Source organism: Somniosus microcephalus, chromosome 3 (assembly GCF_052327205.1).
Source record: "Somniosus microcephalus isolate GS21.2 chromosome 3, FLI_Smic_1.0, whole genome shotgun sequence".
NCBI lineage: Eukaryota > Metazoa > Chordata > Chondrichthyes > Squaliformes > Somniosidae > Somniosus > Somniosus microcephalus.
This window is the reverse complement of record NC_140989.1, coordinates 336325967-336353921: the sequence shown is the minus strand read 5'-3', so window position 1 is coordinate 336353921 and position 27955 is coordinate 336325967.

Genomic DNA, 27955 nt, shown 5'->3' with positions numbered 1-27955 from the left:
TTATATATCACTTTCAAAATAAGACTCATCGTAAAAATCTCAATTTTTCATGCAATTCCTTTTTAACTTGTTAGATCTGTGATTCTGAGAGTATGATGTTTTTCAATAACCACACGGATGCTGTAACTTAACAATCAACAGGTATTTACTGGAGTAGGGTAGTCTCAAGACTGGGGTACAGAGGCATGCTCAAGGCTTATATACAGGTGTGGTCACTGCCGGTACTACAGTATACAGGAGCTGTAAAAGTAGTTCTCTCTTAAAGGTACATACACTACAGTTTCCATGCTGTTTCGTGCCTTTATATTCTATTTCATATTGGTTCGCCCCTAGAAAAAGGGGCCATCTTTGTAACCGTTGTGCAGTCATCACCGGAACGCCCTTCTTTGGATTAAAGATGGAGACAAGTGGTCGGTGGTCAGTCAGCAAGGTGAACTTCTGCCCATGCAGATAGTGGTTAAATTTTTTTACTCCCCATACTAGGCTGAGGGCCTCCCTGTCAATCTGGGCGTAGTTGCGCTCGGCTGAGGTTAGTGACCGAGACGCAAAGGCTACTGGCCTCTCCAACCCGTCTGGGAATTTGTGCGACAGCACCACTCCAATACCATAGTGTGATGCATCACATGCCAACCGAATTGTTCGTGCTGGGTTGAAATGGGCCAACACCTCTTTTGATGTGATCAATTCTTTGCACTTCTGGAAAGCTCGTTTACATTCGTCATTCCACTTCCATGGTACCCCCGTTTGCAGTAGGGTGTTCAGTGGGTGTAATACTGTAGACAAATTTGGTAAGAACTTATGGTAGTAGTTTACCAGCCCGAGGAACGACCTCAGTTGTGACACATTTTCCGGTGCTGGAGCCTTGACTACTGCCTCAATCTTTTCAGGGGACTTATGTAACCCCTCTTCATCAATATCATGGCCACAATACGAGATCTGCTTCTGGAAAAACTTGCACTTGTGGCAATTAGCTCGTAGCCCATATTCCTTTAACCTAGTGAGCACCTTCTCCAGGTTGGCGAGCTGATCACTGTCATTTTCGCCCATGACCAGGATGTCGTCCAAATAACACTGGGTCCCTGGAATCCCTTGCAGGACTTGATCCATTGCCCTTTGCCAAATAGCCGGAGCCGAGGCTACCCCGAACGCCAGCCGGTTGTATTGGTAGAGACCTTTGTGAGTGTTGATCGTGAGGTATTGTTTCAAGGCTTCTTCTACCTCCATTTGCAAGTATGCCTGGGCCAGATCAATTTTGGTGAAGCGTTTACCTCCAGATAGCGAGGCGAAAATTTCCTCAATCCATGGAAGCGGATATTGTACCGTGTGAAGGACTGGGTTCACTGTCACCTTAAAATCCCCACAGATGCGGACCTTCTTTGGTTCCCCAGGCGTATTACTCAACGACCTCTTCATTACAGGAACGATGGGTGTAGCCCACTCGCTCCAGTCTACTTTGGACAGTACTCCTGAACGTTCCAACCCTTCAAGCTCTGCTTCGACGGCCGGTTGGTTCGCATAAGGCACCGGTCTGGCCTTAAAAAACTTTGGGCTTGCATTTTCCTCTATTTTAATCGTTGCTGTTATGTCTTTTAGTGTTCCGAGTCCCTCCTGGAACACTTCTTGTGCGTCAGTTAGCATTTTTGACAGTCGTCCAGGTGTGACGTCGTCATCCTTTTTGGCCTCAACCTTCAGTGCCTGTATGGAATGCCAATCTAATTGTATCTTCCGGATCCATTCACGTCCTAGTAGTGGTGGTCCTCCATCTGGCAATACATATAGGTCCATTTTAGGTATTTCCTGGCCTTTGTATATCACTTTCACCCTTATTTTTCCTTTGGGGTAGACTTTTTGCCCCGTGTACGTCTTCAAGACAATCTCTGTAGCTTTCAAGGGTATATGTGAAAATAGCCGCTTGCAGTCCCTTTGGTTTATGACTGTTAGGGCTGATCCTGTGTCCAATTCCATTTTCACTTGGACTCCGTCTATCTTGAGTGTGACCCAGATAGTCTGGTGATCCTCCATTTTGGTTACCTTATGTAGTTTCAGACAACCCAGCTCCTTGCTTCCGGAGTCTGTATCACTTTTCTGTTCGTCTGAACTACTGTCCATCACCTTATGTACCTTTTTGTACTTCTCCTATGGAGATTTCTTGCTGCTGGTTTTCTTCCCTGACCTGCAGACTCTTGCTATGTGTCCTGCTTTTCCACACTGTCTGCACACTTGGTCCTTGAACCAACAATCCTTCTGGTCGTGTGTTGTTCTGCCGCAGCGATAACACTTCCCTGCTCCATATGACATTTCATTGGCGCCATATTCTTGCGGTCTCCGTTGTATCTCTGCAGCGCCCCGTGCGGCTGCTTCGTGTGATACTGCCATGCTGAAAGCCTTGTCCAGCGTAAGATCCTTTTCTGATAGAAGCCGTTTCTGGGTTCCTTCACTTTGCAGCCCACACACAAACTTGTCCCTTAACGTATCTGCTAGTCCCACTCCAAACTGGCAGTGTTTCGATAGCTTGCGTAGTTCCGTTAAGTACTCAGCATTACTTTCGTCTTTATGCTGGTTCCTTTTGTGGAACTTAAATCTTTCTGCTATCAGCAGCGGTGTGGGGTTTAAGTGGTCCTGTAGAATTTCCACTATGCTTTCGAAATTCTTACCCACTGGCTTCTCTGGGGTTATTAGGTTTCGCGGTAAGTCATAAGTTATGGCACCCATGGAATTTAACAAAACCAGTGCTTTCCTAGCATCTGGCACTTCATTCGCCCTGCAGGACACCTCAATGCGTTCTACATATGTCGCCCAATCTTCGACTTCATTGTCGAACGCAGTGATACTGCCACTCTTCGGCATCCCTGGGTGTGGTTTAACTGTCTAAAATGGCATCTCCCGCGCGCTCCCTTCTTCTCCACTGGCACAAAATGGCGTCTCCCGCGCTTTCCTTTCTTCCCGCGCTTGCCCTTCTTCTCCGCTGCGGCTTCTAAAATGGCGTCTCCCGCGCTCTCCCTTCTTCTCCACGGCTCAATGGCGTCTCCCGTGCTCTCCCTTCTTCTCCCCACGGACGCAGTTCAGCCCTTGAGCCCTGGCTGTGCTCTGCGCGTTCTCCCGTGCGCCTTTCCCGTTGCCGTCGCTCGGTCCTGAACCCGGCTGCTGCTTTACCCTCTCTCTCTCTCTGTTTGTTTTTCCTCGACGCCGCTCGGTTTTCAACCCCTGGCCGCGCCCTGTGCGCTTCACCCTCTCTCTTACCCCATCGACGCTGCTCGGCTTTTTCTATGCCGTCGGTTGGCTCCAGCCGCCGCTGTCCGGGAAGGGTCTGCGCTGTACCTGTTGCCAGTCTGTTGCTGGATCATCGTGGCTGGGGAACCAAGCCCGGCTCTCAACAGCCTCCCCTGCAATGTTCACTCTCTGCCGGATGACTGGGCAGTTGCTCGTGGTCGACGCCCGTGCTTCTGGCCTCGACTTTCTTCCACCGCCCTCCCGGAGCGAATCCTCGAAGGGAAATGCAGAGTTGCAGGCAGATTCGAATCGACCTCGTCGCCACTGTTGAATCCGTGATTCTTAAAGTATGATGGTTTCCAATAACTACACGGAGGCTGTAGCTTAACAATCAACAGGTGTTTACTGGAGGAGGGTAGTCTAAAGACTGACAGTACAGAGGCATGCTCAAGGCTTATATACAGGTGTGGTCACTGCCGGTACTACAGTATGCAGGAGCTGTAAAAGTAGTTCTCTCTTAAAGGTACATACACTACAAGTACTGCTGGGCGTTTTCAAGGCTTTGGCTGTTAAAAGAAGGCCTCTGAGCAGACCACTTGCTCCCAGTCCTGGGAGCTCTAGTTGCAGTCCCTCTTGGGCTGCAGCATGACATGGAGTTGGAGCAGAGGCAGCAAAGGGGATAAGCTGCTCACAGAGGGAGGAGGAAAAGAAAGAAGCAGAAACAGAAGAGGAGGAAGCAGAAGAGGAGGAAGCGGAAGAGGAGGAAGCAGAGGAAGGAGGCAACCCAGGATATCCAGGATCGAATCATCCACCTGTGGTACCAGTGAACACAACCCCAATTCCCCTTTCAACATTTGTCCCACACCTTACCTTCCCTCTGTTACTGACCATCACAGCATCCTCTTGGCCACAATGCTGAGATAAAAGCCACCACAAAGCAAACTTTCCAATCCAACTTTATCCATATATGCATCCAATATTACATCAAAAATCAACTAATCACCCTTGTGCATTCCCTTAGTGACTGTCTTGTGTGTGCCTTTGTCTATCCTAGTGCTGTCACGCAGTGCTACCACAGTGGCTGCAGCATGGCTGGTGGAAGGCTGCTGACTTTCAATGAGGGACACTGCAGATGGCTTTGCAGGACGACCTTGAGGAGCTGGTGGCTGGGCGTATGAAATCGAGTGACAGTGTTTTTTCTTCTTCTTCTTCTTCTTCTTCTTCTTCTTCTCCTCCTTGTCCTCCTCCTCCTCCTCCTCCTCCTTCTGCTTCTCCTTCTGCTTCTCCTCCTTCTTCTTCTTCTTCTTCTTCTATTTCCTCTCCCTCTTCTTGGTCAACCATTGGCTGGGCAGTCTGGCTTTCTTGGGTGTGTGAAATGAGGAAGGCACAAGAGTAGGGTTGTGGTGCAAGGAGAGGGGTAAAGCAAGAGATGCATGCTTACGCCATGTTCAGCTTGTAAATCAGAAGATATTGTGGGATGAGGGGGAAGTGGGATGTGAGAAGGTGGATAATGTAATGCTGCTGGCCAAGGGCTCAGCCATGCCCCTGCCAAGAATGGCCAGCATTGTCTCTTCCAAGGGGGTGAGGTGAAGCTAGGAATATTTGGAGTGACTCGTGTTTGGTGGAGATTGTTGGTAGGTGAGTGATAGGGAGGTCGTGCATTGAGCAGTTTGTGAGACTGGTGGTACAGTTGGTAAGAGATGGCTTTTGAAGATGCATTCACTGACCTTGACCACTCCTCTGAGGTCATGAATCTTCTTTGAGCACTAGAGCCTGGTCATGGGGTGACACTGCTGGCAGTGACCACCTCGGTAATCTGGTCCCACATCCTTCTTTCTGGAGTGCCTCCCGACCCACTGTGGGTAGACAACATCTCTTCCAGTGTTGACCCCCTGCACAAAGCTCGAGTGCGGCGTCCGAGATCCTGGGTGCCCTTACCCTGGCCTGTTGAGCAATTTGTGTTAGTGCTGAAGAACTTTTACCATTTTTGATCAGCAGAAGGCAGCTCGCCTTTAAGTGGTGCAGACTGCCTTTAAGAGGAGCAGGCTAGCTTTAACTACAGCTAGCCTCGCTCGAGCAATGCGAACTTCAGCCCACTGTCAGCAATGCATTTAGTGCTAGGCTGTGCACTGCAATCATAATAATTAACAGGCAGCAAAAGGTTGATGTGCTGACTGTGCTCTTTGAACGGGCGGTGCATATCTCGCATCACAGTGCCCACACCTTTTTTTTACATTATCGAATTTCTAGGCCACTTTGTTTTTTAACTGGAAGCTATGTCTAGTTGTTGGAGTCATTAATATATTAGAACAGACACCACAAGGGCAATACCTTTTATAATACATAAACTGCAAACCATACTTGAGCATTCGAGGTTCTGAAGGGAGTCTGCAGTTCAGATGAGCTGGAGCCATTGTGTTAGTCACAAATAATGTGTGGATTCTGTTCAGGCTGCCTTTCAGAGAATTGTAATCTGATGAAGTATTCTGCAGCTGTTCAATGAATAAGTCAATTTATTTATAAAATTCTGCAAGATTGTATCACTGATCTCAACTTTTTGAATGGCAGTGCCCCGGTTAAAATTCAGTGTAAAAGGCAATCTTCATAGCTCCCAAAACACCATTTACTGTTATACACCAATACAAAAATATATTTTTTGTAAGCGTCTATAGTGAACAATGAGGAAAGGATCAGGAGTGCAGACAAAACCACAAGCATTTTTGGTCCTGCTTCCAATATATTTTCGCCCTCTTTATTATATCATGCTAACTAAAAATATGTTCCGGAGATTTGTTACCAGGTCTTTGCCAATAGTTCCAACTGCAAAGGCCCAGTCAAGAACATGAACTTGCTATATGGGAAAAAGAGATGCAAAAACTTATGTCACGCCAATCCATGATGCAAAGCATTGGAACACGAGGAACATAGGGACAGGGATAGGGTGGGATTGCAATAGAGAATGAAGACAATACAAATAGTGAGACCTGTTGCCACTTCACCACCTGATTTGAATTTCCCTCCACCTGCTCACACCAGGACCATCACTAGCCTCTCCTTCCCCGTCCAGCACATGTAACATGGCCCGTGTCTCCAGAAGATTTACATCCCATCTGCATTTGTTATCATTGTTTCCCATGGCTACCATGGTGTAGGTGGTGGTAAACCCCGGGAAAGATGTGGTAATAGCCTTGAGGTCGTCTTCATGGTCGCCCTAGTAGCAGACTCCTCTCCCCACCAGGCTGGATCCCAACACTTACCTGTTGAAGGCCCCGGTAACAGCCGAAACCTCCGATGGGACATGCACTCTGATCGTTGAGGTGCTTCTGTCCTTTCAGATCCCTCGCCAGCTATTCTGAGGCTGCAGCAACATCGAGATTCACTCTTTTCACTGGTGGGATCCCGTTTGCTGGTGGGAATCCTTCAGTGAAATCTTGGCAGCGGAGTGGGAGCAGCTCTGAGGAAATTCCCAGCTATCCACACATTTTTTAAAAATAATTTATATGTTAAACTGCAAGATTTCGCTTGTCCAGGATTTTTAGCTTCTAGAAAGTTCCGTTACACATTGAGCTCTCATCCTGTTGGTCCTCATTTCTTAATGTGATGATGATGGTTTGTGCACCGTTGTCAATGATTATAGCCTATGATTCATCTCCAATTAATACAGGTTGTGGGTTCTTATATGACTGTAAAGTCCGATTTTCACAAGGAATTTTTCCCATACACAGGACACCGGATGTCAGACTAACCTAAGGGCTGTTATTCTTTTCTTGATTTCCTTGGGTCGCTCTTTTGTTTGGCTATCTCGATACGACTTGCTTCAAGCTGTGCTGTGCCATCGTGAATCATCTTTTGCCACTTTTTCCTGTCACAAGCATCATGCTCCCATGTGTCAGTTGAGATGCCACATTTTTTTTAGGTTGGTCTTTAGGCAATCCTTGTATCTTTTGAACTGACAACCACAAGAGCATCTACCAAGCTTCAGCTCAACGTAGAATACATTCTTGGGTAGTCTAGTATCAGGCATTCAGACTAACTTAGCGGCGTCTTTACTATCATTGCCTCTATGCCTGGCATATTTGCTCAACTGAGGACCACTGTGTTATAAGTCTCATCATCATGAAGAAACGACTCATGAAATAACACTGGACGGCCAGCTGGTGGCGCCGTCCAAGGAGTATAAATACTCGGGCGTGGGCCCAGCTTGCTCAGGGACATTTTGTAAGACAGGAACTAGTGAAGTACAACTAGACCTCCATGTTCTGAAACAAGTTGATTAAAGCCTTGCTTTATGCTCAAACCAAGTGCATAGTGAGTTTTATTACGTCGCACTGTATCTGGTATCTTGTGCCACCAACAAAGTTTCATGATCTTTCTGAGGCAACCTAGATGGAAGTGATTGAGTTTTCTGATGTGGCGACTGTAAGTGGTCCAGCTATTGCACACATACAGTAAGGATATTATAACAATTGCCTTGTAGACCTTCATTGCCACTTTATTGCCCCTTTTGACCCATAACTTTACAAGAAAGAAAGAAAAACTTACATTTATACAGCACCTTTCACGACCACCGGACGTCTCAAAGCGCTTTACAGGCAATGAAGAGCTTTTGGAGTGTAGTCACTGTTGTAATGTAGGAGCCTTCCAAAAGGCTTTAAACAATCTGTGATTTACTTCATCATCTAGGAGCACATCATGTGGCATGGTGCTTCCTCGGTAGGTGAACCTATCCACTGCAGCGAGCCTGTGCCCTTCGATGGCTGTATTGGGTGGCACATAAGGTTTTCCTGAGAAAGTCTGGTCTATAACTTCCATCTTCTTCAATATGTGGTGCACCTGTCTTACGGCAATCAATCTTGTTATTAGATATTAATTGCATAATTTCAGTTTTGCTGATGTATTGAGCTCCTTATGTGTGTTGTACAATGTACAGGAAACTCTCAATTTACCGGCACCTAAATAACCAGAAATCTCTGTTAACCGGCAAAACTCAGGAGTAGGTTCAGGTAAGTTTTACTTCATATTAGTTGCCGTTCCTGGATCTGTGGCCGTGTAACCTGGGTTCCTGCACCTGTTGCTGTGCAACAGGGATGCTTGGTCTGTGGCCGGGGTTCCTGCACCTGTTGCCATGCAACAGGGACGCCTGGAACTGTGGCCGTGTATGGGGCTCTCGTACCTTTTACTATACCGCTCTGTAATCCGGACTTTTTGATAAACCGGCACCACGCCGGTCCCGTCGCTGCCAGATAAAAAAGAGTTTCCTGTAATCATATTTGGTGGTTTTAAGCAGTCACACATTGCTCAGGCTGCCTATGTTACATCAGACATAGCATCACTATTCCACAGTTGTATGACTCACAGTGGATTCAATTTTAACAAAATACTGCAGCAATTTGTGAAAATGCATCCATGAAACAAATGGGGGAAACATGAAAAAATATTTCAAATGTGGTTTAGTGAGTGTGAATTTATTTCCAGGTAAGATTTGTGAGCACTTTCAACAGTAACTAATTAACCAGGCTCGGTTATCAGTGAATTGTTCTCACACAGCTCACTTACCATTGGTCATCATCTGAGCAATCTGCTGAAATTATTCAGATTTACTGCTGAAACAACCACAACTGAGCTACTTGACCTGTGCAAAGGAGTTGAGCTTATTGTGCTGTGACAATAGAAAGTAGAAAATGCACAAAGTGCAATAACAACCATGTTTTAGGGAGACAGAGCTGCATACTCCAGCAAATGCCTGTATAAAACTGACACCAAACAAAGAGGACAGTGAAAAGGCATGGGAAATTGTAGGCAACAAAGCCACTAAAGATTCAACAATTGCATGTTGGAAAGAACTTTGAAAAAGCATAAATTATCTAAAAATTTGTGGTTTGATCTAAAAAAAATCACATAATGCAAAAATAACTGGCAAAAGGCTTGTCACTGAAAAGATTAAGAGGGGAAAAAAGATTGTGAATCTGTACAACATTTTCAGTGAGGAAGCCAAGACATTCTTTGTCTTTTCAGATCCTAGTAAGTGACATACATTTTTTCTTAATAAAATCAGGGCTGTTATATTTGTTTTGCTAGACTCCCCAGTTTGTATTAAACAATCCAGAAATAGTTCTGTGAAGGATCCGCAACAGCACAGTCAAGAAATTGGACCACAGCTTTCCTGTCTTCAGTTGTTCATCATCACTTTTCTCCTCCTCCCTTGAAATGGCCATGGTGTCTCATAATGTCGGTCCCAATTTTAACCCCCGAGCGGGTGGAAAAGGGGCAAGTGAGGGATTAAAATGGGCCGAGGGTACTTACTGGCCCCCAAGTCGTTCTGTTCCCATCTGGTGGCATTTTAATGGCAATCAATTTTTTCAGCGATGAAGCTCCCGCTCCAGGCAGTCAGGAGCCTCATGAATACTATGTAAATTGGCTTACCCAGGCGGGATGGCTCTCCACTCACAGGCTGGCAAAATTAAAGGGGCTACGACCTACACCGACTCATATTACTTGCAGGTCCTGTAACTGGTCATTTTGACCTTGTTATTGTGTATTTTGTTGGATTTCTGCACGTTCTACTGCATCCCCACCCAATTTTTTTTATTCATTCATGGGATGTGGGCGTCGCTGGCAAGACCAGCATTTATTGCCCATCCCTAATTGCCCTTGAGAAGGTGGTGGTGAGCCGTCTTCTTGAACCGCTGCAGTCCATGTGGTGAAGGTACTCCCACAGTGCTGTTAGGGGGGGATGATCCTGGATTTTGACCCAGCGATGTTGAAGGATCGGCGATATACTTCCAAGTCCGAATGGTGTGTGACTTGGAGGGGAACTTGGAGGTGGTGGTGTTCCCATGCGCCTGCTGCCCTTGTCCTTCTAGATGGAAGAGGTCGTGGGTTTGGGAGATGCTGCCGAAGAAGCCTTGGCGAGTTGCTGCAGTGCATCTTGTAGATGGTACATACACTGCAGCCACAGTGCGCCAGTGGTGGAGGGAGTGAAAGTTTATGGTGCAGCCAGAAAAACTAAGCACGGGTGCTGCTTTAGCTGCACTGTACAGGATGGAGGAGGATGACGAGTGGCAGCAAGTGCAGCAGCAGAGGATTCAAGAAGAAGCAGGAGATGCAGGACGTCCTCAGAGAAGACAGCAGGTGTGGGGGCCTACTCGCTGAAGGCCATACCCACCTCACAGGGTATACAGGCCAAGGGTCACCTTCCTGGACCTGTCTGAGGAGCAGTGCCTCAAGAGGCTGAGACTGTCCAGGCAGGTGATTGCCGACCTTGGGCAGCCATGCCAGTGGCAGTACAAGTAACCGTTGCCCTCAACCTTTATGCTTCTGGGTCCTTCCAGGCTGCCACGGAGGAAATCTCGAGAGTATTTCAGTCAGCCACACACAAGTGCATCAGGTAGGTCATAGTTACCATATTTGGCAGGGCCAGCCGATATAGCTCTTTCTGGTTGGATGAAAACAGTCAGAATGAGCAAGCCTGCAGATTCCTGGTCCTCATCTTCTGCCGGGGCAGTCTGGCCCAGCTAGCTGTCAGGCTCCATGTTGGGTATTGGTTGAGGGGGTGGTGAAGGAGCAGACGTGCCGACAGCCTGAGAGAGGGCAACAGCTGCTGTGCCCGTGGTGCCAGCCTCCCTCCCATGGAGCTGCGGTTCATCACTCCACTCCTGATCTGCGGAAGAGCAGGCAGCAGGAGATGGGAGTAACGCTTTGAAAACCACCTACCTATTCAGTCCACTAGTTGCTCCAACGTGGAGCAGACGTTGGAGCCCAGAGTCTGTATGGGAGCCGTCTGAGCTCGCATCAAAGCTGCAAGAGAATGTGACACAAACTCCTGCTGTGAGGGTCCGGCTACAGTGCCCCTGGAGATGGCCACTCAGTCCAGTGGAGATTGCAGAGTGGAAATGCCCTGTGACAGCACCACACACATGTTGGAAGTGGACTCCTCCATCCTTCCTGCCAGAGCGGACAAAGTGTTTGTTAGGCTGGCCAATAGCTCGTACATTTGCTGGTGTGCCTCAGACATTTTCTTGTTCATAACTGGGATCCAGAGTTCCACAGGTCTGTCCTGATGAGCAGAGCTTAGAGAGGACATCGCCCTCCAGATCATCATCCCCTGGGCTGTCCCTGCCACCATTGTCCACTCCTACTGACATGCTGGGTGACTCACCAGGTGCCAATCCTTGTGATCAACACCACACAGAGTGCCAATCTCTGCAGTGGTGCCTGGGAGGGACGGAACGCATGACATTGGATCTTCAGGAGTGATGTCATCTTCTAAAGTGCCTTTTCCACAAGAGGCAGCGGCTGTTCTTGGACCTAGAATGGGGAGAGTTAGGATGGCAATGAGAAGCTTGATAGGAGCACATGAAAGGCTTGACCATACTGGTTGAGGTCTTGACGTTGGCTGAAGGTGGAGTTGTTTGTGGTAGATGACAGGGAACAAGCGAGAAACCTGCTCAGTATAGCTGCCAATCTCGCCATCTCCAAAGCTGTCCCAGTAATCTCCAGTGATTCTTCCTCTGCCTGGGTATGAGTCACAAACTGGTATCCTCCTCCACCAGTCCTATTATTGTGCACTCTCTTCTGCAAAAGAGAAAGAAGAGTTGTGAATGGCTAGTCAGGATGTGTGGTGCTTCTGGATAGAGTGCATAAGGTGAGAGGGAAAAGATGGTATGAAAATGGGGACATTGTGAGTCTGCAGTAAGTGGCTTGAGTGTGAACTGAGAAAGAATGATTAGAGGAGGTGTAGGTTGAGTAATTGAGAGCAGATAATCAGCGTGAGTGACAGCAGTGAAGGGATGAAACAGGATGTGAGTGTGTGTGAGGATGAGAGGTGGTACAGTGTGTCCTTGTGCTTGGTGGTGAGGGATATCATGCAGGGGTGGGGATTGGTGTGAATGGTGGAGGAGGCGGTGAGCAACTGTGAGCAGGTGCACTGCAAGAGATAGGTAAAGGAGGAGCTGTGCTCACCTTTCCTGACCTAGTGAGGCTAGTGAATCTTTTTCGGAACTGGATCCTGATCCTCTGGGTGATCCTCCTGTTGCTCACTTCTTGCACCAGCTCCAGCCATGCTTTCTTGGTCAGAGTGCTGGCCATCTTCTTCCCACTTCTGGGGAATCGGACATCCCTCCTGAACCTCACAGCTGACAGCAACACTTCCAGGGTGGCGTCAGAGAACTCTCTTGCAGCTTCCATGTAGCAACTTCCACTGGTATTTCTGGCAGCCGCCCTTAAGCGGTGCATTCAGGCTTTAAATACTGGCCAAGACTCCAACATGAAATTGCGTCCAGAGGGTGGGCGGGTGGCCTGCAGCCGACGCAATTGGCCAGCCCGCCAACAATCTTATGGAAATGAGGCCCGGCCGTTAAAATCGTCACTCCCACTTCCGGGTGTGCACTGCCCGCTTTGGGGCTCGTGTGCACCGTTCCCGCCTTCCCGTTAAAATCGAGCCACGTGTCAGCCTCACTAGTAATGTCTGTAGGTTCTTAATGATCCTGACTCCACACCCACTGCATGCAGGAACAAAGCGCTGTCCTAATACATCAAACCATTAGGACATGTACCTTGCTGTAGATTCACCACGTTCAACAACAACACTGTGGATTTATATAAGGCCTTTAACATAGAAAAGCATCCCAAAGTGCTTTACAGAAGCGTTATCAGACAAAAATGGACTAAGAAAGATATGAGCAGGGGTGATTAAAAGATTGGACATGAGACATACTCATCTGCAAGTGAAGCTTACATTAAGGTACCTGTACTGATTTCCGCTTTCAATATTTTCAATACCCTGCCTGGCTATCAAAATAAACCTCATCCTGTGTTAAAAGGCTGAAATTTGAGAATGTTGTGCACCTTTATTGCATTTCTCAACCGTCCTGTTTAATGTCACATTGAGTTTATGTTTAATGTCAGGATGTGCTGATTAAAACAGGATAGCTGCCAGTCATGCAATGGCCTCATTATGTAAAGATAACAAGTGTGTTCCTAGACCAAGTCACACCATCCATCTCCAATTCTACCCCAACAGTCATTTTTTGCAAAAACTATCAAACTTATTCTGAACTAAAAGAATAAAAACACTGTTGAATGAACAATTACAAGTGTTATTATCTATATCGTACAGTATAGGCTTTCCAATGGCATTACTGGCATTTCTAATATAATTTCAAACCATTTAACCTGGTACACTAGACTTCCTTTTCTGCATGTTTTCACTCTAAAAATAAATAACCTCAGCTCTATCCTTTTCCTTTAATGGGTAAGTAATTTGTCACTGTCTTTCTCAAGAAAATCTCACTCAATTCAATTTCACTGTTTCCAAAGTTCCCTTCAGATTAAAAAAAAATACAGTTGCCTTTTTAAACATTTATTCAATTCACCATGCTGAATACAAAAGTAGCTTCACTGAAACTGTGGTGAAATGTCACCATGCATGGCATTGTAATCTAATGGTGGGTATCCTGTGTTCTGTGACATTAATGCGCTCAAGTAAGATGTGTGCTGGCTACTAACAGTAGTTGAGGCGAATAGTATAGATGCATTTAAGGGGAAGCTAGAGGGAGAAAAGAATAGAAGGAATTGCTGATAGGATGAGATGAAGTAGGATGGGAGGAGGCTCGTGTGGAGCATAAACACCGACATAGACCGGTTGGGCCGAATGGCCTGGTTCTGTGCTGTAAATACTATGTAATTATATGTAATTACCTAAACTTCTCAAATCCTTTTGCAGATTAGGGAGCTAAAATCAGAACCAGATAAGATGCAGAAGCACCTAATAAAGGATTTCAATGTAATGGAGATCTGATTACCTGTAATTTCAGCATTTTCAAGCATGCAATTGCCCTATTTTCACTAGTCTTTTGGTACTTTCCATGCTTCTAACAAAGTTTTATATTAAGATGTTAAACTGTTTTTGCTGTTATTACAGACAAATCATTCAACTAATTTGGCAGTAATAATAGAAAATATCACAACTAATGCAATACACTAATATTTAATCATCAATTATTCTAAGCCTCTTGAGCATCCCTGATTATAATCATTCACCCATTGGTGGCCGTGCCTTCAGCTGCCGAGGCCCTAAGCTCTGGAATTCTCTCCCGAAACCTCTCCCCCGCTCTACCTCGTTCTCCTCCTTAAAACCTACCTCTTTGACCAAGCTTTTGATCATCTGTCCTAATATCTCCTTATGTGGCTCGGTGTCATATTTTGTTTTATACCGCACCTGTGAAGCGCCTTGGGACGTTTTACTACATTAAAAGCGCTATATAAATAGAAGTTGTTGCTGTTGTTGTTGTTGTTGTCATCTGGTTGTAAAGAGCAGAACAGGAGTTATTGGGACCCAATCTGTGCTTTTAACCTGAAGCATGAATGGAGGAGCAGCAGTGGTTTTCTCACCAGGCGAACCCTGCCAGGAACAGGAGCCAGTGTCAGAAGAGGTCCAGGAAGGTAAGTTATTTTTTTCAGTTTCCTTGTGGGCCAGGAGGAAGAGAAGTGCTCCTCGAAGAAACCTAGGGACCTCCCTTGCTCTGGGATTTCCCCTCCCCACCCACCCAGTACCGGGATTTCCCCACCACCGCTGCCTAGTCACTTACCGTGGTGCCGGGGACCATCCCGTCCGGTCCCTGACTCCGACCGGTGCGATTTTAACAGCCGGGCAGCTGCATCCCACCAAATTCCCTGTCATTTCAGCCGGGAAGTCGGTAAGCAGCATGAAAACGATGCCTGGCCATTAAAATCGGCTGAACCTGCCTGTTGTCGCTTCCGGACAGGCACTCTGCTGGCTTTGTGGCATTCCCGCCTGGGAGTAAAAATTGAGGCCTTAGTCTCGAAGCTGCCAAGGTCTGCTATATATACAAATGCATTGATACAGAGGACGATGCTAATTCATTAATATTGACTAGGATGCAATCAGAGAGGAGGTTGAGGATCTTTAAGCAATGTATGATTTTTATAGCAGCAATGCTCTAATTATTTTCCACGGCATCATCAAAGAGACAAAAACAAATATCACATGAATGGAAAATGTACCCTCTCCAAGCGTTTCAGCGAAGGAACTAGCACAGTGCAAGTCATCTTCCACATGCGGCTAGTAAGGAAATGCAGAGCCAGAGAATGAAGGCAAATTGCATTTGCCAGAACATTCCAGAAAATTAAAGTGCAGGGCAAAGGGCTACCTTCTAATACTGAACCCACAGAGAGCAATGATTTATTCTATTTGCAATTTGTTGTGAAATCGTACAAATGTTCTCGAAACGCATGTATAAGATTTGGCTCAAACAATGAACCGAGGAAGTCTTCCCCCAACATGGTTTATATAATTTGTTTTGATGTGGGTGAGATGATCTCTCATTGTGAGGAATGAGAATGAGGGGAGAAGTATCAAAGTTACTTTGCACAAGGACAAGATGGCCTTGATATTTTAAAGTCTAATGGATATTATTGTTTCTCGTCAAAACAAAAATAAAACTATTACCTGTTTTATTAAAGAAACCTTGGCCCGATAAATGCCCAGAGGCGGGTTCGGAGGGGTGGGACCAATAGCGGGAGGTCTTGGCACATCGGAATATCCAATTTCAACATGGATACCTAATTATCATTTTACTTCCGGGTTCCACGTCTCCAATGTGTGTCAGCGGGTGTGATGCGCACCCGCATGGCGCAATCTCAACTCGACTATTTAAAGGGTCAATTCAAAGATGGAACTTGGAGGAGTTGGGAGGTTTTGCATAGAGACGGCAATTGTACAAGATGGACGCAGGACGCTCAAAGGCTGCGCACCACTTTAACAATGCAGCAAGGATTAGGAAGGAGATCATCTTTCCCACCAACGGGAAGAAGAAATCTACTGCTGTCACAAAGAAGGTGCGGTTAGAGGTGGTTGAGAACGTCAGCAGCAGGAGTATTGTAGCCTGTACCTGGATCCAGTGCAGGAAGCGTTTTAATGACCTAACCAGGCCAGGAGTACAGTTGCAGATTCACCTACATCCTGTAGTGCACACCCTCCCTCTCACTCTGCCTTGAAGCATACTCTATCACATCACTCCTTAAACCCATTTAATTTTGAAGCACTCTCATCGTTCACTTTCTATGTTCTTCCTCACCTCCCCATTTATCCTTCCACCACTCCCACTCAGCCCAATCCTTATGCAATGTGATGCATCTGCCTGATATTCACCCTCACCGAAGGCACTGCATCCATCAGGTGAACACATTCCTTACAGACACTCATAGATCTGTCATTCCTCCATTGCTGGAGAAGCGAGCGCAGAACATGAGTGAGAAAGAGACAACCAGAAATGGCCCACCCCGCATAGTGCAACTGACATCATCAGAGGAAGAGGCCATGGCGATCAGTGGCATATCTGCATCCCTGACCATTGGAGATGGAGAGAATGGAACTTCGCAGCTGCATGGTGACAGCATTAAATATCAGCAACCCACATCTCAGACAAGACTCAGTCACGTTGGCTCGATAATTAGCAACAACTGAAATATAATCATCTTAATTGTGCTCAATAGCAACATCTTGACATTGCCAGTACTAATTCATATCCATCTCTTCTCTCCTGCAGGAAGTTCACGCGTACAACAGCAGTCCGTGGACTTTCCAGATGACGTTTCCTCAGAGGAGCTGATTCCTTCTGAGGGTACACCGTCACAGGACACATGCCTACCATGCACCAGCACAAATACCCGCACTTTGGTGGGTCCTGTTAGAGAGTTAGGTGGGATCTCACCTGGTGAAACAAAGTTCACAAGTGAGCACGAGCAGAGAGTGGTGGTAGGGACAGCTGTGGAGAGTCTCCGTCGGAGGGCGCAGTCCTTTCCATGCTCTGCTCAGCTGGACACAGATGCTGAACCCTGGGAGCCATCGAAGAAAGGATAATAATAGAGGGACAGCGGCAAATCTGCAAGTTACTTGCAGTCCTGTCACGCACTCTGTCCACGATTGCATCAAGAATGGAGAAGTCCACCTCAAGCATGAGTGGATTGATGTCACAGGCCATGATGAGGCTGTCTTCTTCCATGGATAGATTGGCCAACTCCGTGGAACATCAATCGCGGCGATCAAATGAGTCCATGCAGGCCATAACCACGGCAGTGCAGACTCTGGATGCCAAAATGTCTGGCGCCTTAAATAGCATGGCAGACACCTTAACCTTGACCTTACAGTGCGTCACTGATCTGCACCAAGTTGTTCTCCAGCAGAGTGGTAGAAGTGAATTTTTTTTTATTCGTACCTGGGATGTAGACGTTGCTGGCAAGGCCAGCATTTATTACCCATCCCTAATTGTCCTTGAGAAGGTGGTGGTGAGCTGCCTTCTTGAACCGCTGCAGCCCCTGTGGTGTAGGTACTCCCATAGTGCTGTTAGGGAGGGAGTTCCAGCATTTTGACCCACGACGATGAAGGAACGGCGATATACTTCCAAGTCAGGATGGTGTGTGACTTGGAGGGGAACTTGCAGGTGATGGTGTTCCCACGCGTCTGCTGCCCTTGTCCTTCTAGGTGGTAGAGGTCGCGGGTTTGTGAGGGGCTGTCGAAGAAGAATTTCGAATTGCTGCAGTGCATCTTGTAGATGGTACACACTGCAGCCATGGTGCACCGGTGGTGGAGGGAGTGAATGTTTAAGGTGGTGGATGGGGTACCGATCAAGTGGGCTGCTTTGTCCTAGATGGTGTCGAGCTTCTTAAGTGTTGTTGGAGCTGCACTCATCCAGGCAAGTGGAGAGTATTCCATCACACTCCTGACTTGTGCCTTGTAGATGATGGAAAGACTTTGGGGAGTCAGGAGATGAGATACTCGTCAGAGAATACCCAGCCTCTGACCTGCTCTTGTAGCCACAGTATTTATGTGGCTGGTCCAGTTAAGGTTCTGGTCAATGGTAACCCCCAGGATGTTGATGTTGGGGGATTCAGTGATGGTAACGCCATTGAATGTCAAAGGGCGGTGGTTAGGCACTCTTTTGTTGGAGATAGTCATTGCCTGGCACTTGTGTGGCGCGAATGTTACTTACCACTTATCAGCCCAAGCCTGTCATCCAAGCCTTGCTGCATGCGGGCATGGACTGCTTCATTATCTGAGGAGCTGCAAATGGAACTGAACACTGTGCAATCATCAGCGAACATCCCCACTTCTGAACTTATGATGGAGGGAAGGTCATTGATGAAACAGCTGAAGATGGTTGGGCCTAGGACACTGCCCTGAGGAACTCCTGCAGCAGTGTCCTGGGGCTGAAATGTTTGGCCTCCAACACCCACAGCCATCTTCCTTTGTGCGAGGTATGACTCCAACCAGTGGAGTGTTTTTCCCCTGATTCCTATTGACTTCAATTTTACAAGGGCTCCTTGATGCCACACTCTGTCAAATGCTGCCTTGATGTCAAGGGCAGTCAATTTCACCTCACCTCAGGAATTCATCTCTTTTGTCCATGATTCATCAGCTGAGGAAGTATGGTAGGTGTTAATCAGCAGGAGGTTTCCTTGCCTATGTTTGACCTGATACGATGAGACTTCATGGGGTCCGGAGTCAATGTTGAGGACTTCCAGGGCCACTCCCTCCTGACTGTATACCACTGTGCCGCCACCTCTGGTGGGTCTGTCCTGCCGGTGGGACAGAACATACCCAGGGATGGTGATGGAGGAGTCCAGAACATTGGCTGAAAGGTATGATTCTGTGAGTATGACTATGTCAGGCTGTTGCTTGACTGGTCTGTGGGACAGCGCTCCCAATTTTAGCACAAGTCCCCAGCTGTTAGTGAGGAGGACTTTGCAGCGTCGACTGGGCTGGGTGTGTAATTTTCATGTCCGAAGCCGGTGCCGAGGTCGATGCTGGGTGGTCCGTCTGGTTTTATTCTTATTATTGTACGGTAAGGATGGCAAATTTCCTTACCTAAAGGACATTAGTGGACCAGATGGGTTTTTACGACCATCCGGTAGTTTCATGGTCACCATGACTGATACTAATTTTTTATTACAGATTTATTTAATTTTTTTTATTCATTCATGGGATGTGGACATCACTGGCAAGGCCGGCATTTATGTAAAACTCCACGGGAAATGTGATCCAACCGTGGCTAACTAAAGAAGTTAAGAATAGCATTAGATTGAAAGAAGAAGCTTATAATGTTGCAAAGAATAATAATAAGCCTGAGGATTGGGAGAGTTTCAGAAACCAGCAAAGGTTGACCAAATGATTGATAAAAAAGGAAAAAATAGAATGAGAGAAAACTAGCAAGAAATATAAAAGCAGATTGTAAGAGTTTCTATAAGTATGTAAAAAGGAAAAGTAGAAAAAGTAAACATTGGTCCCTTAGAGGCTGAGACAGGAGAAATTATTATGGGGAATAAGGAAATGGCAGAAATGTTAAATAAATATTTTGTATCTGTCTTCAGAGTAGAAGACACAAAAAGCATACCAAAAATGGTGGGGAACCAAGGGTCTACTGAGTGTGAGGAACTTAATGGCCCAGAAATTCGGGTCGGGAGCTTCCCGCGGGTGCAAGCCCCTGACCTGCACTTACTTTGCGCGCCGGCCGTTGAGTTGTGGGCCCGTGTGGAATTCCGATCCGGGGCCTGGTCCAGCTGCCGGCGCGCAGTGCTTGCGTATCCCAGGGGCGCTGTTAGTTCGATGCGTCCCCTGGGATCACATGGGCCATGGGCAGCCAATCAGAGCAGGGAATGCTCCATTCATAAGTCTGACAGGAAGTGCTGTCAAACTTAGAAATACTACGGGCCCTTTCTTCTTACAAAACATCACTAAATCTTCAAATAATTTTTTTTTTAAATCACATTTTTTAATCTATATATATAAAGGAGTCGATCTGTCTGTCCTTCTGTCTGTCCTTCTGTCTGTCCTCGGGTGTGCGTCTGTCCGGCTATGCACTCGAAAGTTATACGGCGTACCTACGCGCACGTTGCCTCCGAAGAAAGCTTACGCTTCCGGGACACTCGTAAGCGTATTTACTTTTCGGTCGCACGAAAATTGTTCGCGCCTTATGCAAAAAACCTTCAAAATTAAACTCATTATCTGCTAGCATTGATTGACTGACGTCAAGGTTCGACCAATCCTGTGCCGTCACGATTGACCAATCCTACAGTATGGTCCCCTGATGGTTGGCCAATCAGTGTGTGTGTGTGTGGGCGGGACTAATCGTTTTCATCTCGGGGATCTGGCAGCCATTGTTTCACTGCCATGACTTCAGCTTCCAGCTCAAACTACTTTGAAAAAGTTAGTATCTCTTTTAAAAATAACATAAGATTTACCAAAAACGTTTTATAAGTACTTTCACTTTCATCTTTCAGGGTATTAAAAGGTAGAAATGTTGCCCGGCAGCAGATTCACACAGGGAGAGAGAGACAGGGCCTGAAAGCCCTTTGATCATCCAGCTTTGAAAAAGTTAGTTTCTCTTTTAAAAATAACATAAGATTTACCAAAAACGTTTTATAAGTACTTTCACTTTCATCTTTCAAGGTATTAAAGGGTACAAATGTTGCCCGGCAGCAGATTCACAAAGGGACACAGACAGGGCCCTAAAGCCTGGGACTCGATTTAAAATGTTGCCCGGCAGCAGATTCACAGAGAGGCCCCAAAGCCTGGCACTCGATTTAAACCGCCCGGCCCAAAACAGCCCTGGCAAAGCCGGGCTCCCCCCAGCTAGTAAACTATAAATTAAATGAAATAACTATTTTAAACAATAATTTAAATTTTTGAAAAAAATAATTTTATTTTCTAACGGGGCTAAAAATAAACTTACCTTGCTTTAAAGTATTTAAAAATAATAAACCTGTGGAAAAAATGTTTTAATTAATTAATTCACCACTTACCTTGTAAAAAGCAGGCCTTACGCCTGCTTTTTATATTTCTAAATTCTGCAGGCTTGCCTTCCCGGGAAAACCTGTAAAAAAAAAACGAAGTTCGATGCGCACGCGCAGCCTCCCCCGCGCACGCGTTTGACCTCTGAACCCCTTCGTTCAGAGGAACGGAAGTGCCAGTTTCCCGCGCATGCGCAGTGCATGCAGGAAACCGGCACTTCCATCGGGCCTACGGGTGAGTACCCCGTGCGTACTCACCCATGGAGACCCGAATTTCTGGGCCAATGTAATTAATTTAAGTAGAGAAAAAGTACTAGGGAAACTAATGGGACTAAAAGCCGACAAATTCTCTGGACCTGACGGCCTACATCCTAGGGTTCTAAAAGAGGTGGCTGAAGAGATAGTGGATGCATTGGTTTTGATCTTCCAAAATTCCCTAGATTCTAGAATGGTCCCAGCTGATTGGAAGGTCGCAAATGTAACACCGCTATTCAAGAAAGGAGGGAGAGAAAAAACAGGGACCTGCAGGCCAGTTAGCCTGACATCAGTCGTTGGGAAAATGTTGGAATCCATTGTTAAGGAAGTGGTATCAAGTCAATTAGAAAATCATAACATGATTAGGCAGAGTCAACATGGTTTTATGCAAGAGAAATTGTGTTTGACAAATTTATTAGAGTTTTTTGAGGATATAACTAGCAGGGTAGATTAAGAGGAACCAGTGGATGTAGTATATTTGGATTTCCAAAAGGCATTCAATAAGCTGCCACATAAAAGGTTATTACACAAGATTAGAGCTCATGGGGTTGGGGGTAATATAGTAGCATAGATAGAGGATTGGTTAACGGACAGAAAACAGAGAGTAGGGATAAACGGATCTTTTTCAGGTTGGCAGGCTGTAACTAGCGGAGTGCCACAAGGATTAGTGTTGGGGCCTCAGCTATTTACAATCTATATTAATGACCTAGATGAAGGGACCGAGTGTAATGTATCCAAGTTTGCTGATGATACAAAGTTAGGTGGGACAGTAAGCTGTGAGGAGAACACAAAGGGCAGGATTTTCATTGGGCTGTTGAGGTGGGATTGGAGGCGTGTGGGTGGTTAAAATGGCAAAAACTGGTGTGTGGGCCTGACCCCGACCCTGATTCCATCCCGCCGCCATGCAATTTTCAAAAATTCGTGTCTAATGGTCCCGACTCCGTCCCGCCTCTAACAGGCGGGATAGGCCGTTAAGGCCCTTAACAAGCTCTAAATTGCCTCTATAATGCCATTTTGAATGGCCATTGCGATTTTAACCCTTTTCCCATGTGAAACACGCCTGGTGGGAAACACGACGATGAAACCTGGCAGGAGCACAATTGGATTGCTGACTATCAGTTGCAGCTCAACCATTAAAGAGATTTGATCAGCCATCATTTGCAGGTGGCAGAACTTTGTAGTCTCAGGTCTGGGGGAACTTTTAGAAGGCATAACCACAGCTGTGGAAGTTTGGAGACTGACACCCATCTCCAGTGTGACCTCCTGGGAAACCCCTCTCGCCACCTTCACTGAGCACTTCCTCAACTGAGGCATCTACCAGAAGCATGGGAGCTATTTATTTCCTTCCCTTCTGGATATTAGATGAGGCCGAACAACAGCAGTAACAACAACAGCAGCCCCAACAGCAGCAGCAACAACAGGAGCGCCAGGCTGCTGCTCACACACCTGAAGATGCACAGGCCAGAAGGGGCCAGCGCTTGGAAGCCCGTCAGCACAGGAGATACCCCCCAAACAGGATCTACAGACACAGGGTCAGCTATCTCAACATGTCTGAGCAGCAGTGCCAAAGGCGGCTCCGACTTTCGCAAGAGGCAGTGGGTGACATCTGCGCAATGCTGCAACAAGACCTGCAGGACAGAGGACCAGGTGGACAACCCTTACCAGTGGCCGTCAAAGTCACCCCGCACTCAACTTTTTGCCTCAGGCTCATTCCAGGGATCAGCAGCAGACATCAGCGGCATCTCCCAGGCGGACGCACACACTTGCATCACACAGGTAACCGATGCTCTCTTTGCCCTCGCGCACAATCACATCCATTTCACCAAGGACCGAGCAAGTGTCATGGCGCATGCGGTTGGATTAGCTCATCTGGCCACGAGCCAGCTGATTCCTAGCAATTTGACCACCATACTGACAATTGCAAGTAATCCTAAGCCATCAATGTGGAAGTCCCATTTGCGAAATGACACACGCCACAACTACAGCAGTAGCCATCAGATTTTTTATGTACATGATTCATATGATGGCTTTTACACATAAAACATCAAATTTCACCCAAGTGACTACCATTGTGACTATTTGTGCAGTGTCTTTCTCTTACGCATGCTCCTACATGGTGCTTCCCCTGTGGCTTCAGCAGATGTGGAGACCCCTTGCTCACTTTCTTGCTGCTCCTGTCTCGACACCTTTGGCGGGCATCCTCTGGGGTGGCGAACCTGTGAGGGCTCGTCAGCAGTTTGCTGCTCCTGCAGCTGTGCAGGGGTTGAAACGCCTATCTCACTTGGGTGTATACTCCGGTGGGGCTCTGACTGAGGGCTCTGCAGTGGCATGGAAGTGCGAGCGCTTGGAGAGGAGCCCCCACTTCCTTGATGTCTGCCACCAACTTCCCTCTCATGGGTCAGGTTCCCCTCAGCGCTTGCAAGTGGCTTGAGAGCACCTTGCTGCACATCAGGGGGGCCATGGGGACCCGTATCTGCACTGGCAGTCCTACTCAGAGGGACTGCCATGAAGGTCTGGTTTCTCTGTTCAATAGCTGACCATCGCTCCTCCAGAGATGTCAGTCTATTCTGAACACTCACCATGTTTTCAACTCTCTGGCGACTCAGCTCCTCCATGGCCGTAGCCATCCTCTCCTCTACTGTAGCAATCATTTCCACGGAGGTAGCCATCCTTTCCGTGGTGATGCGTTCATGCGCCAATGAGTCCACAAAAGCTCTGCTCATGTTCGCTATGGACTCCTCCATTCGCTCCACACCCGCAGCGACCCTGGAGACAAAACCTGCCAGAGACTCCTGCATCTTTTCCTGGAGTGCCATCACCGCTGATACTGTGGATGGACCCAGAGGCAAACGGTCGACATGCAGCTGAGCCGAGCTGGCAGAGTCCTGCGCCCTCCGACTAGGACTCTCCACTGCTGTCCCTGTCTCCACAATCTGCTGATGCTCACTTGTGAGCTGTGATACACCAGGTGACAACACTACTCTATGTCCCAAAGGTCCCACCGAGGTGTGAGTGTCTGCGCTGGTGCTGGGTGCGCTGAACTCTGCTGACGCTGCACCCTCAGAGGTTGCAGCTTCCTCTGAGGAGTCTGGAGGCTCATGCTGTTCCTCCTGGCTAGTGGGGACGGATGCTTGTGATGGTCCTGTAGGGGAGTAAAGGAAAGAGTCAGAGATGTGATGCCAAGGCTACATGCACATTGCATATTGCAGATGATCATTAGTCCATCTGTTAGAGCTTCCGAAACATTATCAGTGACTCAGGCAATGTCAATGAGAGAGATGGAAAACTATTCTGTCACCAGCTTGGTATGATGCACCGTCTGTCCGTCCCCCACATGCGCACTGTCCTCCAGTCCTACGATCTCCAGGACCGCCTCCTCCCAGGGGGTGAGGTGGGCTACTGATGGTGGCCGTCCTCCTGTCCTCACTCGTTCTCTTTTATTGTGAGCTCTCTTTTCCTGCAATGAGGGAGACAAGTGGAGGTTGAGTGAGAATGAAGGAGTGAGTATAGAGAATCCATAGCATAGATGCTTAGAAGGAGACAAAGATGGAGTGAGGTGGCAAGACCAAGGGCCCTCCCTGTGTGTTGTCAGTTGTTTTGATAGCATCAGAGTGATAGGGAGTGTGAGGGCTGCATAGTCGAATAGTTAGGTGAATGTGACCATAGAGAGTGAGGGAATGTGTAAGGGTGCATGGATGTCACTGTCAAGTGGGATGTGGAGGAAGAGATTGCTAAAGCTGAGTGCTGGTGAGGAAAGGCAATGGGGATCAGATTGAGAGTGATGGGAAATTCATACTCACTTTTCCAGTACGCTGAAGGTCATAAAATCTCTTCCTGCACTGTATCCAGGTTCTGCGGGTAGACAATAAGGAGTTGACCTCCTCTGCCACTTGCTGCCACACAGCCTTTGTCTGCTGGGGAGACTTCTTCCTCCCTGATGAAGGGAAGAGCACCTCCTTGTGAGCTCTTGCTCCCTCAACCAAAGCCTGCAGGGCAACGTCGTCGAACCTGGGAGCAGCCCTAGGTCTGTCGCTGGCCATTGTGACTCCAGGTTCCTCTAACAGTAAATGCCAAAAGGTTGGCAGCCTGCATAAGAAGCAAGGCTTGTTGCAGACCTTAAATGCAGCAGCAATAATGACATCATATTATGCGACTTTCTGACTGGAAATACTTATTTGCCATGGGTTCCTACACGCTGGAACTCAATTGGACAATTAAGTTAAAATTGCATCAATCTCCCACATTGAATTGGATTCGTGTGGATAACACGAAATACAGATTACACGACACCAACCCGCACCTGAATGAAAATCCAGCCCATTGAGTCTGCAAAGGGATAAAGATAGACTAAGTGAGTGGGCAGTAATGGAGTATAATGTAGGGAAATGTGAGGTTATTCACTTTGGTAGGAAGAATAGAAAAACAGAATATTTTTTAAATGGTGAGAAACTTTCAAATATTGGTGTTCAGAGAGATTTGGGTGTCCTCGTGCAAGTAACACAGAAAGTTAGCATGCAGGTACAGCAAGCAATAAGGAAGGCAAATGGCATGTTGGCCTTTATTGCAAGGGGGTTGGAGTATAAGAGTAAGGAAGTCTTGCTACAATTGTACAGGGCTTTGGTGAGACCACACCTGGAGTACTGTGCACAGTTTCAGTCTCCTTATCTAAGGAAGGATATATTTGCCTTAGAGGCGGTGCAACGAAGGTTCACTAGATTGATTCCTGGGATGAGAGGGCTGTCCTATGATGAGAGATTGTGTAGAATGGGCCTATACTCTCTGGAGTTTAGAAGAATGAGAGGTGATCTCATTGAAACATACAAGATTCTGAGGGGGATTGACAGGGTAGATGCTGAGAGGTTGTTTCCCCTGGCTGGAGTGTCTAGAACTAGGGGGCATAGTCTCAGGTTAAGGGATAGGCCATTTAAGACTGAGATGAGGAAGAATTTCTTCACTCAGAGGGTTGTGAATCTTTGGAATTCTCTGCCCCAGAGGGCTGTGCATGCTGAGTCGTTGAATATATTCAAGGCTGAGAGCAATAGATTTTTGGCCTCTAGGGGAATCAAGAATTATGGAGATCGGACAGGAAAGTGGAGTTGAGGTCGAAGATCAGCCATGATCTTATTGAATGGCGGAGCAGGCTCGAGGGGCCATATGGCCTACTCCTGCTCTTACTTCTTATCTTATCTTCTTATCTTATTTCCCATCCCTAATTGCCCTTGAGAAGGTGGTAGTGAGTCGCCTTCTTGAACCACTGCAGCCCGTGTGACTTTGTTGTAGCGGTTTGGTCCAACTGAGCGGTTTGCTGGGCCATTTCAGAGGGCAGTTAAGAGTCAACCACATTGCTGTGGGTCTGGAGTCACATATCGGCCAGACCAGGCAAGGATGGCAGATTTCTGAATTTAAATTTCACAGCTGCTGTGGTGGGATTTCAACTCACGTCTCCGGATTATTAGTCCAGGCCTCTGGATTACTAGTCCAGTAACATAACCACTATGCTACCATTCTCTGTGCTGTAAGATTTGCAAAATTTCTGCATTTCCCCGAAGGCTGTTATTAATAAACGGGACCCTGCGTGGACATTTTAAATCAAAAAGGGTACCCAAGATGGCATCCGTGCCTCGTGGCAGAAAGCCTATGGGATTTTAAAATGGACTCTGCAACGCAGACAGCTTGTGGATCGAAACCCAAGCTGCAGGTTTCTGTGAAGAGAGACTTTGGGCCCGATTTTGTGGATTGTGTGGGAAATGGTTGAATTCCCCGAATGTGGGGTTCTGACACACAAAAAAATGTGTCAGCCAGCTGCACGCAATTTTCCCTCAAGTGGCCAATTAATTTCCAGCGTGTGGACAGCCTTGCTAATTGTCCATTTCTAGTCAGAAAGCCCCACAGTATGATGTCATCATTCGTGGTGCTTTCAAGGTCCACAGCAAGCATTGCTTCCTCTGTTGGCTTCCAAACGAACCATACAGGATGGCAGAGGAGCCTGCAGCAGCTGTGGCCAGTGCCAGACCCCGAGCTGCCTCCAAATTTGACGAAGCTTCACTGCAGGCATTATTGGATGGGGTTAGAGCCCACAGGGAGGTCCTCTTCCCTAGGTCAGGCAGGAAGAGGCCTCCCACTGAGACCAAGGCTGCATGGATGCAGGTGTCAGCAGATGTCAACTCGAATGTGCATGTAACCTTGGCATCACATCTCTAACTCCTTCCTCTACTCGCCAACAGGACCATCCAGAGCCCCTGTCCCCACTGTGGAGGAGGAAGAGGCTGTGCAGCCAGACTCTTCAGAGGAAGCTCCAACCTCTGAGGGCGCAGCGTCAGAAGAAGTAAGCGCACCCAGCACCAGCGCAGACACTCACACCTCGGGGGGACCTTCGGGACATAGAGTAGTGTTGTCACCTGGTGTTTCACAGCTCACAACTGAGCCTCAGCAGATTCTGGAGACAGGGACAGCAGTGGAGAGTCCTCGTCGGAGGGCACAGGACTCTGCCAGCTCAGCTCAGCTGCGCTGCATGTCAACCCTCTGCCTCTGGGTCCATCCGCAAGAGAAGAGGTGATGGATCTCCATGCACAAATGCAGGAGTCTCTGGCAGGTTTTGTCTCCAGGGTCGCTGCGAGTGTGGAGCGAATGGAGGAGTCCATAGTGACCATGAGCAAAGCCTTTGTGGAGTCATTGGCGCATG